The sequence below is a fragment of the Mixophyes fleayi genome, chromosome 8 (genome assembly GCF_038048845.1).
Source record: "Mixophyes fleayi isolate aMixFle1 chromosome 8, aMixFle1.hap1, whole genome shotgun sequence".
Taxonomy (NCBI): domain Eukaryota; kingdom Metazoa; phylum Chordata; class Amphibia; order Anura; family Limnodynastidae; genus Mixophyes; species Mixophyes fleayi.
In genome coordinates, this window is record NC_134409.1 from 105,878,226 (window position 1) to 105,892,105 (window position 13,880).

The following is a 13,880-nucleotide window of genomic DNA, read 5'->3' on the forward strand; positions in this document are numbered from 1 at the left end:
GAGGAATCAGAGGTTGAGGATGAGGACGACATCTTGCCTCAGTAGAGCCTGTTTAGTCTGTACAGGGAGAGATGAATAGCTTTTTTGGTGTGGGGGCCCAAACAAACCAATCATTTCAGCCAAAGTTGTTTGGTAGGCCCTGTCGCTGAAATGATTGGTTTGTTAAAGTGTGCATGTCCTATTTAAACAACATAAGGGTGGGTGTGAGGGCCCAAGGACAATTCCATCTTGGACCTTTTTTTTTTGCATTATATGACCAATCAACAGTCGTTTGCCATGTTCAAAAAGTAAAACCAAATTTAAAAAAATACAAGAAATTAAACCAAAAGTAAAATGCCGTGTCATAATTTAAAACAAGAGGTATTGACGTGCTCTAAAACTACTGTATTGTTGTTTATATTTTATAAACACTACACTTGAAAGCTTGAGTCTTTCAATAAAAAAGTAACTGTCCATTGCACGAATATTTGCAACAGGGACAATTTTAGGGTTAAGAAAGTCAACTAATAACACTTCGACGCTGTCTGTCTTTATAAACACTACACTTGGAAGTTGGAGGAGGTATTGTGGCCCCGGCACCAAATTTACTACCGGGGCCACTCCACTGTGCAGTCCATATTTAGGTGTATCAGATATTAAACAACGGTGACAGTTGATGCCCAATTTTTTAATTATATTGTGGCCTCGGTACCAAATTGTGTACCGGGGCCACCACACTACGCAGTCCAGATACTTGTTTGGTGAAATTCAGACCAGTTGAGGGTTTTATTATTATATTGTGTGGACCACTCTATCTATACCACACTACAACTCTATACCACTCTATTTCATACTTTAATTCTATTTCATACTTTAATTCTATTTCATACTTTAATTCTATTTCATACTTTAATTCTATTTCATACTTTAATTCTATTACTAATTACCATAAAGAGGAACAAAAAAAAACAATTTTACCAAAAGTATAATATGACTTAGACTTACAAACACTACACTTGAAAGATCGTGCCTTTAAATGAAAAAGTCAGTCTTCATTGCACGACTATGTGCAACAGGGACAGTTTTTTGGGTTTACAAAGTCAAACAATAACACTTTGACCCTGTCTGTCTGGGATCTCAATGACGAATTGTCTGTACCATGTTTGGAGGAGGTATTGTGGCCCCGGTATCAAATTGGGTACCGGGGCCACCCCACTATGCAGTCCAGATACTTGTTTGGTGGAATTCTGACCAGTTGAGGGTTTTATTATTATATTGTGTGGACCACTCTATCTATACCACACTACAACTCTATACCACTCTATTTCATACTTTAATTCTATTTCATACTTTAATTCTATTTCATACTTTAATTCTATTTCATACTTTAATTCTATTTCATACTTTAATTCTATTACTAATTACCATAAAGAGGAACAAAAAAAAACAATTTTACCAAAAGTATAATATGACTTAGACTTACAAACACTACACTTGAAAGATCGTGCCTTTAAATGAAAAAGTCAGTCTTCATTGCACGACTATGTGCAACAGGGACAGTTTTTTGGGTTTACAAAGTCAAACAATAACACTTTGACCCTGTCTGTCTGGGATCTCAATGACGAATTGTCTGTACCATGTTTGGAGGAGGTATTGTGGCCCCGGTATCAAATTGGGTACCGGGGCCACCCCACTATGCAGTCCAGATACTTGTTTGGTGGAATTCTGACCAGTTGAGGGTTTTATTATTATATTGTGTGGACCACTCTATCTATACCACACTACAACTCTATACCACTCTATTTCATACTTTAATTCTATTTCATACTTTAATTCTATTTCATACTTTAATTCTATTTCATACTTTAATTCTATTTCATACTTTAATTCTATTACTAATTACCATAAAGAGGAACAAAATAAACCAATTTTACCAAAAGTATAATATGACTTAGACTTACAAACACTACACTTGAAAGATCGTGCCTTTAAATGAAAAAGTCAGTCTTCATTGCACGACTATGTGCAACAGGGACAGTTTTTTGGGTTTACAAAGTCAAACAATAACACTTTGACCCTGTCTGTCTGGGATCTCAATGACGAATTGTCTGTACCATGTTTGGAGGAGGTATTGTGGCCCCGGTATAAAATTGGGTACCGGGGCCACCCCACTATGCAGTCCAGATACTTGTTTGGTGGAATTCTGACACGTGGAGGGTTTTTTAATTATATTGTGGCCTCGGTACCAAATTGTGTACCGGGGCCACCACACTACGCAGTCAAGATAGATAGATGCGTATTGCGTATCATAGATAAAGTACATTCAGTGGTGTGGGGCAAATTGAAAAATATTCAAAATGCACTGACATTATCAAAAACAAGAGGTTGTCACACGCTAAAACTCCAACATGTATATGATGGAGAGGATGGAGGAGCAGCCGTATGTGTAGTGTAATGCAGATCTGTTGAAGGTTTTTTATATATTTTATTGTGGTGCCCAGTGCCCACTCCTCTACGCAGTCCAGGTACATTTATTGGTGCGAATCATAAAAGTTCAGGGTTTTTAATATATATTGTGGTGACCCACTCCTCTACGCAGTCCAGGTACAATTATTGGTGCGAATCATAAAAGTTCAGGGTTTTTAATATATTGTGGTGACCCACTCCTCTACGCAGTCCAGGTACAATTATTGGTGCGAATCATAAAAGTTCAGGGTTTTTAATATATTGTGGTGACCCACTCCTCTACGCAGTCCAGGTACAATTATTGGTGCGAATCATAAAAGTTCAGGGTTTTTAATATATTGTGGTGACCCACTCCTCTACGCAGTCCAGGTACAATTATTGGTGCGAATCATAAAAGTTCAGGGTTTTTAATATATTGTGGTGACCCACTCCTCTACGCAGTCCAGGTACAATTATTGGTGCGAATCATAAAAGTTCAGGGTTTTTAATATATATTGTGGTGACCCACTCCTCTACGCAGTCCAGGTACATTTATTGGTGCGATTCATAAAAGTTCAGGGTTTTTAATATATTGTGGTGACCCACTCCTCTACGCAGTCCAGGTACATTTATTGGTGCGAATCATAAAAGTTCAGGGTTTTTAAGATATTGCGGTGACCCACTCCTCTACGCAGTCCAGGTACATTTATTGGTGCGAATCATAAAAGTTCAGGGTTTTTAATATATTGTGGTGACCCACTCCTCTACGCAGTCCAGGTACATTTATTGGTGCGAATCATAAAAGTTCAGGGTTTTTAATATATTGTGGTGACCCACTCCTCTACGCAGTCCAGGTACATTTATTGGTGCGAATCATAAAAGTTCAGGGTTTTTAATATATATTGTGGTGACCCACTCCTCTACGCAGTCCAGAAAGATACCTTGTTGCAACGTTTTGGACTAATAACTATATTGTGAGGTGTTCAGAATACACTGTAAATTAGTGGAAATGCTTGTTATTGAATGTTATTGAGGTTAATAATAGCCTAGGAGTGAAAATAAGCCCAAAAACTTGATTTTTAAACTTTTTATGTTTTTTTAAAAAAAAATCCGAATCCAAAACCTTAAATCCGAACCGAGACCTTTCGTCAAGTGTTTTGCGAGACAAATCCGAACCTCAAAAATAACGAAAATCCGGATCCAAAACACAAAACACAAGACCTCAAAAGTCGCCGGTGCACATCCCTAATTTTTATCTGACCTGATCACCCTGGTACCTTCAACTAGGGTGAGAGCAAATAAACATCTTGCATCAAGACCTGCTTGAAAACATCTTCAATATTGCTATATTCCTGTGATCTGCAGATTAGACCACAAATCTAATCCATTCTTTGGCTGTTTCTGAGGTTTGGACCCAAGCGTTTCCAGTACCACCACTCTGCCTGCTACCCAGCAGCCCTGGTCAATGTGATAGGCTAGGGGGGTGATCCATTCACAGCAACCCGGATCCATAGTAAGAGGTCCGGAGTTACCAGCCCAGGTACACCAGCAACGAGACACGCTAGCAGCATCAGTTACGCAGAAGAAACCCAGTTCTGGATGCCGGTATAGGAGTCCAGTGGTGGCAGCTCTTGTAAGCCCCTCCTACTGCGGCAAGAGGGCTCATTTGGGATAACGAAAGTGAACGGTGGCAAAGTAAGTCCAGCCAGTTCCCAGCAACAACAGACAGGGTGGCATTGGCGGTCCATCCTGTCACACCTGTAATTTGGGCAAGTAACTATACTGATTTCCCTGTTTCAGTATAATACTGTAATAGATTATATGAGATATTTACATATATATCCATTACATATCTGGGAATTAGTCTCGAGGTTGGATCTTGTTTATAGTTCGACAGAGAAAAAGCTTGCTCGAGCTCCCTTCCAAAGGACCGTAATGGGTATCGCTGATCACCAAGTGCAGTCTACATGTGGATACACACCCCCTACTGCAACCAGACCCCCCCAGATTTCAATGGCTCACAAGGGAACTTTGTAATTACTGTAATTGCTGAGGACAGAATAAGACCTGCCCTTTTCCTCCTCCTATCCTGCAAATAGCTTACTAGTTATAATGCATGAATATGAATCTAAACCCTAAACCCTCTCAACTGGAAGAGTTATCTAGTGGATTGAATGATGGCTAAGCAATATGTGAGTTTAGCCAACAATAAGGATATTGCTCTTGCCCCTATTCATACAAATGACTACCTACCCCTTACATATCCGTAATAGACCTAACAATGACCAATGTTAATGTCCAAGGTTAAGATTAATGGATTAAGATTGTTAAAGGTTGGTCAGCATTAAATGGAAAAGGGAGGAGAACACCAAATTTCCTGTCTATTTTCCTGTCCCATAGAGAACTGTATAAAAAGTGATCTGCTCCCTCCACCCTGCACCCTGCAGTCATCCCTTCCCCAATTTTCTATATTTGTGTGAGCAGTGCATATAGATGGTTGCCTAACAATTGGGATAAAGTATATGATACGAATAAATGTCCTTTTTAATATAATGTATACAGTAATAATTATATAATTGGATGGCTTCAGATTTCATGCTGGTTAGCAAAGGATTTTAAATGGTGTAATGCAGAAGTATATCTCTAATCTTTTTTATTATTATTATTATTATTATTATTTGTAGCTTAAAATCAATTTCCTTTAGCATCCATTGTATGTATTTTGCTTTTCTAGCAAGAAATATTCTGAATTGTCAAAGAAATCCTCTTACAAGTATCCAAGCATCATTAGTACAGATTTATAGCAATACAGACTATAATCAAACAGGATTATATTCTAACAATAAAATGTCAGACAGCTATATTTATAGAGGGATCATTTTCATTTGTGAACGAGCATTTAGGTTTTGGTATACCATATATGTGAGAAGACTTCTACGTGTTACTTCTGCTACCTCCCTGCTACCTGTGTCAATACACAGTAATACTGTTCACATGAAGTCGCATTTTGACTCTCATGACTGCGTACAGCATATTTAGTCAATTCTCAAAAGTTATGTACGTAATCCACTCCAGGACATATGTTCTGTCCTCACTATAAACATCCCTTTGGCCTGAATATAATCAGACAGACAGCCTAACTACGTCTACTTTAGTAATCCAATCCTGATCAGATGTGAACATCTGAAGAATGGTGTTTATTTTAGTAGTAAAGAATATGTGAATGCAAGTGTTAAAACTGTAATAAAAAATGGTAGAATGCAATCACATTATGCACAGATGTAATGCAATGAAAGCATATTATAACTGCATAACTTGACAGAAGATCTTACTATCGAAAATGTACTCAAGAGAGAAATATACTGCATCTCTTTACTGAACATGTGGGAACTAACTACGGAGGCCTGAGTTGTTCAGTTAAGCTGATACTGGGCTGTAAAAAAAAATACTGAAGGCTTGACAACAAAAATCATTACATCTATGAGACCTGGAGGATAATAGTCCAATTCTTTATCAGAAAACGTTCTAGCTGCCGGACAAGGGGTGGTGCCTATGCAACCCAAAATTCATATGCAATAACACATTATACATTGTTAATTCTTTACTTCCCAAGTTTATGTAGCTGGCATCCGGGAGATCCTAGGGAGGGGTATGGTGGGAGGGCGGGGAGGGACAAATCATGTCATTATGGCCCCGCCCTCAGAACAAAATCATCATTTTGGCGGTGGGGGTGGGGCAAAAATCACTTGATTCCACACAAATCACGTCATTTTGACATCTGACAGGCAGGATACGGGAGACTTACCTGCTCTCCCAGGAGTCTGGGAGACCTAGCCGTAATTTGGGAATCTCTCGGACATTCTGGGAGAGTGGGCAAGTATTGTTAACTCTTGCATTATCAAAAGACAGTCTTAACTCTGCATAGGAAGTCAGGCTGTGATTTACTCCATATTTGCCTTTGTATGACCACATTGCGTTGCTGTCCTTTGGGGGGGGCGTGGACAGGGCTGAGGGATGGCTCACACGCATGATAGTAATGGTACTTATACATAGAGCCCTTAATTTTTTTGTAATATATGTATGTGTTACAATAAATATGTTATACTTTCATATTATTGGTTATTTTCAGTGTAGCAGTTAAAAATGTAACCTCATTTTGTTATGTCATGTAAATGGCAAAATGCTGTGGCATAGATGAAATTTCAGTCTATATAATGCCCTGCCAACTGCCGAACCGTGTTGTGTTTCTTTGTGAATACCATATCCACAGATCAGTGATAGCATAAAGCATCAGTATTCCTTTAGCTACAAGTACAGACAGTGACTTTTGGCTCTTCTGTTATAAACTTAAGGACTGATTTAGATTTGGCCGCAAGTGCTTTTACGTGATGAAGTTATGTATCACTCCGCGTGCAGAAGTATTTTCAGCCGCATATATCTGATACTTGCGGCCACTTGTGCATTGAGAGGCAGAGTTTAGTGCACTAAGAGCATGTCATACACTTCAACTAAGCCCATTTGATGCCTCTCTATTTTGAGTAAAGCAAATCTTTAAATATGTTACTTATGAAGCGTAAATTCTGTGCGTAGTATGTACCTTACAACTGATATATGCCCAGCATGCATCTATGTACTCTATAAGGTTGCACACAACACAGTGGCGGATCCAGGGGGGTGCGATCGGGGCGATCGCCCCCCCCTAGCAGACACTTGCTGCCGACGGCTGCACAGTATGTGCAGGTCCGTCCAGCCGTGACAGGCAGGAACAGTGTTCTGCCCGGCTGCTCTGATTGTGTTCAAAACACAATCAGAGCATCCGGGCAGCACACTGTCCCTGCCTGTCACGGCTGGACGGACCTGCACATACTGTGCAGCCATCGGCAGCCTAAACTGTTAGAAAGGGGTGGGGCCTAAATCCCCCCCCCCCCTAAATCGCCCCGGGTACAGTCGTATTCTAGATCTGCCCCTGACCCAACATAAGTTGCTTACTCAAAATGCGGACTTGAAAATACAAGTATTCAGACGCTCATTTGTGCATACACAAAGCAGATTTACGTCCAACTCTAAATCACCCCAAGTAATGCAGGGTCACACCACAATGATCTTTCTGTTTTAATTAACAAAAGGAGTTGGATAAAGTAGGTCCTCATGAAAAATATTTGTCCATTTAAAAAAAATATAATACAATTTAACAGTTGTGTTTTTGTTACAGTCGTATAGCTTTTTTTTTTTACAGAGGCCGAGCCCAAAACATGTTGTAACCAGTCGCAGACTTCCCGGGAAGGACTGAGTGTTAAGAAATAGCTTAAATATAGTGTACTATACATGGAAATAAAACACACTAATTGAGATCTTGTTCTGACAGGTAATTCTAACAATCAACATCATACTGTGCTGGGGTATTAAAGACTGGGAAGATAATTGCAATCTGGGGATAGGAGTCATAACAGGGTGAGTACAGCGCTGTGATTACATATGTACTACACAACTCGGTTACAGCTATATCCTTCAATGTGTATGTGTGACTGTCAAGTATGATGTCAGTTACATTGTTATACAGTGTATGGGTGCGGTTTAGTACATCCACTTACTAGAATATTTCATACAGCTCCTCAGCTCTCTGCTTCAATGTTAATCTCCTACCTACTTCCACAGCCAAAAAGGTGACATTTTATTATTATTATTATTATTATTATTATTATTATTATTATTTTATTATTATTATATAAATACATTCTGATGTTTTGAAGATGGTGATTGTTTTACGTTTTCTTTGCTCTGTGTTTTGTATTATATTAAGTAAGATGTTATTCTGTTACTGTTAAGAAATTCAAATGGACGTGATGTTTGTGAGACTGTTTTCAGCAGGTAAAATGCCGACTAAAACTCCACATAAACAGCAACAAGAGCATTTTTGCAGTACATCTGTAATCATTAGAATTGTGATGATTGTTCTGCCCTTTGTTCTACTAATATTTTACATGTAGGCATTATGCAGTTATGTTTATTTGCCAATGGTTTGAATGTAAACTGAACACTTTTTTCTTTATAGGGAGATGGACCCCAGTGACAGATGCTGTAACGGCCCCTGAGACAAGACAGGAATACAGGTGGGTGTGTTCAGAAAATGCCTCAATCATCACTTTATTGTAGACAAATTGGTCTTAAATAGCTACAAGTGACAGTGGTAATAAAAGGGATACAATGTGTAAATCTGCTATTCTGGGTTTGCAACATATTAAATACTGTACACATAGAAATGGCTGAATATTAGATTTGTAATTACTGGATAATGAATAATGCTACATAAATTAACTGTAACCTATACAGTTTATATACTGGAAATATGTCACAAAAATCATTTGGATCTGGATATGTGATTATTTTCGTTAATTTTTTTTCAGCTTTTCAGCTTTTTTCCCTGCTTTTTTTCCTTTTTTTTCTCTACTTAGCTTTCCCCCCTCATATTAAAGCTGAAAGGAACAGTAAGGAATAAAAAACATAATGCAGGTTGCTACTGAAAACAGAAAAAATAAGCTAAAAGATATATAAGGGGTATATTTGCTAAACTGTTGGTTTGAAAAAGTGGAGATGTTGTCTATAGCAACCAATCAGATTCTAGCTGTCATTTTGTAGAATGTACTAAATAAATGATAAATGGAATCTGATTGGTTATTATAGGCAACATCTCCACTTTTTCAAACCTGGAGTTTAGTAAATATACCCCAAGTGACTTCTGCGCAATAGATTAACATATTTCATTTTTTATGCTTTCCACTTCAGTATAAAAATGCTGAAAGTGCTATTTTCATCTGTTGTTGCCCTCAGAACAACCAGGAGCCCAGTGGCAGGTGGAATAAACTGCAATGAGAATAAACTGTTGGGGATGCAGAGGGTGGAATATGCATGGATCATAAGCAGGGATGTAGTGGGGCTCTTAGACCTCTATTTATGCCATTTGCAACTGTCCTAGGGTTCTCTGTGAAATATGCTTAATCCTTTTCCATATAAATATGATAGTTCCTACTTATTTGTACTTTAGTTTATGGATAGAGAAACAGGCTTTCTGACAAAAAATAAGCCATGCTCATAATTGGTCAATAATGCCCTGTTCTGAGAGAACTCTTATTATTAAAGGACAATTTATTAGTGAAAAGAGCCTTTTATCCAGTCAAGACATTATTGGACATTAATGCATGGTTCTGATGGGATTATTACAACTATAAGTTAAATTATTAATAACCTTTTCATTCTTACGTATTTTAGCAATTATTAACAAACACTGGTGCCGATTTATTAAAGGGTGAAAAGGCCTATAATACTGGCTGAAACAATGGGTGATTTTTATCATTTCATCCTATACATCAAAGGGTTACTGCCGGCAATAAGATTTATCAGTTTTCGTCATGCCTAAGCCATCTCCAGAGGGCGATAATTCATTTGCCAAATACAGCAATTTTCAATGTTTAAAGATTTTAAGTTTTTTTAAGTTAAATTTAGTTTTTAACTTTTTTTTTTAATTAGTGGAACTAAAACCCCAAATCTGGTAGCCTGTATTTTCTAGTGAACTCCAGAACAAGGTTGGCATTGAGTAGTTGTCACTAGTAGCATATTCTGTATTGTATTGAGGTCACTACAATGTTTTCTGAATTTTATATTGTTTAATATGCTTTAATAATGCTCTCTGTATTGTTTAATACTAGCATGAACTCTGTATTGTATATCAGTCACTAGAATGCCCTCTGCGTTGTATATTGGTTACTAGATTACTATCTGTATTGTATCAATCTCATTAGAATGCTTTCTGCATTGTATAAAGTTCACTAGTATGATCTCTGCCTTGTATAAAGGTCAGTAGAATGCTCTCTGTACTGTATAAACGTTTCTAGAATGATCTCTGCATTGCATAGAGGTCAGCAGAATGTTTATGTATTGTATAAAGGTCACTAGAATAGTCTGCATTGAAAACTTGTAACATAGGGCTGTGTTGTATTTGATTATAGATCTTTGACATATTATATTTTCATATATTTCATTGGCTATATAAAACCACGGCTACATTAGACAAAGTACTCTCTCACAGTTTTCATCACACTCATTTTACTGTTGCAGCGCTGATAGAAGAGCCTGGGCCACTTGTTTATGTAAAAAGTTACTAGTCCTGTAACTGACAGTTACAAAACTATTCTTGTAGCTGCAATCCTGTTGGCTGTCTGGCAGAATGTCAGGGCATTCTCAGTAGAATATTGCCCTGAAATCAGTCAAGCTTCTTTTAGCTTAGAATTTATATTATTTCCAGTTGAAGGAGAATAAGCCGTGTTATAAAATGGTATATTAAGCAATCTGTTCTTTTTACTTTCAATTTCCATGTTTCCAAAGAAATTGTTATTTACGTTATATTTTTTAAAATATATTTTTCAATTGAGCTATTTACATTTTTACACTTTACTGCGTGCTATGAGGCTCTACTCAGATGTAGGTGTGCTGTTCCAAAAATTGCAAATGGTAAATGACAGCCCTACCAGCATTTTGCTAATTCAGTACCTCACCTTCTTCAATTGAGTAATCCTATGTTAAATTGCACAATTACCATATTCCAGTTTTGCTCTGGATCTGGGAATATTTTTCTGACGTATTTTTTTTATCATACATGGCCGGAGGGGGCATATTTAAAGTTAAAATTACACTGACTCACTGAACTGTGTTTTAATACTGCAGTGTACACAAATGATATCTCGCAAACTACCTGTTGTGCAGTAAGTAAAATACTGAAGATATCAACATCCTGCTGACATGATTGTGTATGTCAATATGCTATCTCACATTGTACCTGCAAGCATCCACATTTCATATCACAATGCTTCCAACGGCCAGTGCTGTGGATTACAGAGGTACAATCTAAACTTAAAGTACGTCAATTTGTAACGCTCCAGAAGCCCATGCCCCAGAATATCTTTACATAGCAATTTAATTTGTAGACTTTCCAAGATCAAAATGTTGCATTGATAGAATATATATATGTGTGTGTGTGTGTGTGTGTGTGTGTGTGTGTGTGTGTGTGTGTTTGAAGTATTGCTGTTTGATAGCATAATTAGCATGATATAAACTGTTTTAACATTTTACAGTTAATTATTTCGAAAACAGGTTAGGTTCTCAATAAATGATTTAAACTTAGATACATATGATCCTTAGTTACATTGTTTTAGTGTGGATGAATGTCCAGTAATATATAATATGCCCAGTAGTTGGCCAGCAGCAAGTCATTGCACAGTAAATGAAACTTGTCCAATCATTGCTCAGCAAGATATAATGGGCCTGATTCATTAAGGAAAGTAAAGCAACAAAAATGAGTAACTTTGCACCTTGGCAAAACGAAGCTGTATTGGAGGGGGAGGTACATTTAAAATGTGAGGACACATTTATAGTTGAGGTAAGGCATGTCCTAGATCAACTTTACATTTCAGTGTACAAATAAGCTATTAAGTATTTGTGTGCTACATGAAAAAACAGCTAGTATTTATGTTATGTGCAAAGTAATAAACTAATTTTCACCCCTTGCATTGTAACATGGTTTTGTCAAGGAGAAAACGTACTAATTTTTTTACTTACTTTCCTTAATGAATCAGGCCCAATATGTCTGGTTATAATAATATAAAAATGGGAGCACTCATATGTTCAGGTACATTTATAATAGTGGAAGAGTGTGAAAAATCATAAATCTGCCAATGCATCAGTGTTACAATATTTATGCAGTAGCAAGTCCTTGAATTTTGAAGGGTCCCAACATTTGTATTCAAAGCACATAGGTGGCAAGGAGATAGGATTATCTTGTAGATGGATAATGTACAGAAAATCTAAAACTCAATTTCAAATAATAAATTACATTTCAGGATAAGGTCTCAGAAGAGTTCGAATAATATTCAGTTCATCAAACTTTGTCTCATAAATACTGGCATTGAAAAATGGTAGTTTAAACACAGAGAAAACCTTGTATCTTGTCTTCATAGCATATTTATTAAGTATCTCAAAGCTCCCCTGTACCATAGTGTACTGTGTATTTAAATGATCTTTCGTATAGAACTTCACTTTATTTTACAGAGTGCTAATACGTCTAAGCATTGAAGGCTTCATCAAAGTTCATGTCAATCAATTATGTATATATTCATTTACTTACAAATATTTGTGTTTATTTGTATATAGACATTGTGTGTGTTTATATATTTATTTGCTTACATTTATTTTGGACTATCAGTCTCTAATCTCCTGTAGTAAGCTTTAACAAGCCCATCTGCGCATGTGTGACCATGGATTTGAAAGTGATAATCAAAACAAAACCACCTGATCTGTCTAAAAATGACTAGTATCCCCAAAATAATATTTCACACTCAATATTAAACACCCACTTCTGCCACCATTAAGATGTAGTTCAAGAGCTGACACTCTTAAAAAGTATTCAGTTACTCCTTGAATGATCCCAAACTGAAATCTCAAGCTAATTTAATCAGAGTTATTATAAACCATGCTCCCTGCATGTATGTAGCGTTATAAAAAACCAAGCCTAACTGGCACCTGAATTCAACAGAACAACAGAATGTTATGAAATGAAGTTTAATATGACAAAAAAATCACAATGCTTATTGAAATGTTGATAACAAATTAACATACAGAAATTTAATGGAAAATAGCTTTCTTGAAATAAAATAGGAGTAAAAACAGAAACGTTCACAGCACACTCATGTAATTCTGTAGCCTGGGGAAAACTAGAAGGTGTAGACAATTCATCAGTAAATAGACTGAGCCCCAAGAACTGACAATTTCTAAAATGATTGCAACACTTTTTAAACCATTTTCTTTTCCATCCAAACCCGCTTTCCTCTATGACACTATTGAAAGAAATGTGATGGTAGGCTACTTTGTTTTACAATGTACAAAAACACTTCTAGTAAAGCATTTTATACATAGTATAACTTTTTTTTCTAGAACATAGCAGAGATGCTAATACTCCACTAAACTGGTTATGATTTTCCACACATATGCATAGGAAACATCAATATGAAATCTTTGAGAAAATTCTTAGCTCCCTTATGGGACTGGTAGCTTCCTGTGACACATGTTACCGTGGCTGTTTCCACTGGTTACAAATTTGTACAGAGGTCTAGTCAAACATGGATTATGGAAGGTAATGCTTTAATGTGTTATGTTTCCTATAGCAGTGTATAATGCACTTCTAATGACCATTAAATGGTCCATTCTAGTCAAAGAAATTCCCCGATCTTTGATCATCTGGGTCTGGGCCATAAACCATAGTGGACCTTCTGTGACATTCAATCATATCTGCATAAAAACTAGAGCTAATTGTAAAAAAAAACAGGCATTTAGTTCATCAAAATAACTTAACCCCTTATTTACTTACACACTTTGTTATCTAAAATAACTTGCATCTTTGTGAGGGATCA

General features: G+C 36.9%; 1 protein-coding gene across 3 annotated transcripts in view; it reads left to right on the forward strand.

Annotated features, from left to right (window-relative positions):
- Positions 1-13,880, forward strand: part of CHL1 (cell adhesion molecule L1 like) — a 110,983-nt gene that overhangs the window by 19,867 nt on the left and 77,236 nt on the right. For 2 of the 3 annotated variants that reach the window (XM_075183074.1, XM_075183076.1), the window contains exons 2-3: positions 7,790-7,875; positions 8,477-8,534. The gene's annotated coding sequence lies outside the window, so the exon portion shown is untranslated. Of the gene's footprint in view, positions 1-7,789; positions 7,876-7,924; positions 8,088-8,476; positions 8,535-13,880 lie in introns of those variants that run through there. The other variant, XM_075183075.1, reaches the window with a different exon arrangement.